Genomic DNA, 1,439 nt, shown 5'->3' on the forward strand with positions numbered 1-1,439 from the left:
GATTATCAGCTTAAGTGTATTCTTCAAGAGTGAAACACTGGTAACCATGACAATCAGCCAGCAAGAAATAATCAATGAATATAATGAGGAGAGTCATATGGTTTTACATATGTGATTTTGACAATTACTTTTCTGAAAAATCAGAAACTATTTTTGAAAGGAAATTTGTAAGGTAAGAAGTAAAATACCAAATGAAAAAAAGTTGGATGTTTTCTTAGGGCCTCTATTGCTATGATAAAATACCATAACCAAAACACAGCTTCAGGGAAAAATTGTGTTTATTCAAAATTTCAACTCTCAGGTCACACTATCACTGAGGGAATTCAGGAAGGAACTCAAGACAAGAACTGAGCAAACCTGCTGCTTACTGGCTTGCTCCTCATAGCTTCCTCAGTCTGCTTTCTCATACAGCTCACGACCACCAGCACAGGAATGGCAAAAGCCACCATGCGGGACACTTACCCATTGATCACTAAGAAAATGCCAAATTTCCCCTTCTCAGATAACTCTAGCTTGTGTCAAGTTAACAAAAACCTTCGACCAGGACACTGGATTATGATAATGATAGAAAGAATAGAGAGATTTGCAATGTAGCAAAAGATATAAGCAGACAAAATACACAGAATGTGGTGACTAACTGAAAGGGGGAAGGAAGGGAAAAGAAGGAAGGCATAATTCTTCTTTCTGCTCTGAGCAAGTGAGTGAATGGAGGTAATGTCCACCAAGCAAAAACAACATATGAAGCAGGATAGGAATAGAGTACTGGTAGAAGGACAGTAGCAATTTAATTTTCAAACCTGAGTGTGATTTTACAGTATTACAGTACAGAAAGAAATTGCACATTCGTTATTATACATATACATAAGCCATATATAATCAGGTTATCATCAAGTGATTATCATTTAAATGCAAGAATAAAGCTAATTAAAGGTAAAGCAACACAAGTCGATAAAAATGACTTGGAGTTACATATTGAGGGGACTGAGTCAGCTAGAGCCAGGGTGATAAGCTGCAAACTGGCAGTTTGGGAAACTAGGCCTAAGCTTTGTTTCCAAGAACTGGAAAATTCCAAAACAAGTCAATTCTAGAAAAAAAAGTCACCCCTTACAGGCAGTCAATCAAGGAGTCTGCCCTACCACCTAGCCTGAACCAACCTCAAGAGCAGCCAATCAGGAGCTGTAGAAGCTGGCCCACCACTCAGCTTGAACCATATATACATATTTGAAGTCCCCCAAATCCCCAGAGCCTTAACCAGTCACAAAGACACCCATATCCCTGGAAATAGAGCCAACCAATCAAATAAAAAATAGGCAAAAGTCATCCACTCCCACCCTAACGGGCTTTAATTGATCCTGCAAAGTCCATACCTCAGTCCGTCTTCCCTCCTGATGTATGGTAGATCCCTGCAGTCAGGGTCTCTGCAGCAGGATAAATGCTCT

Source organism: Apodemus sylvaticus, chromosome X (assembly GCF_947179515.1).
Source record: "Apodemus sylvaticus chromosome X, mApoSyl1.1, whole genome shotgun sequence".
NCBI lineage: Eukaryota > Metazoa > Chordata > Mammalia > Rodentia > Muridae > Apodemus > Apodemus sylvaticus.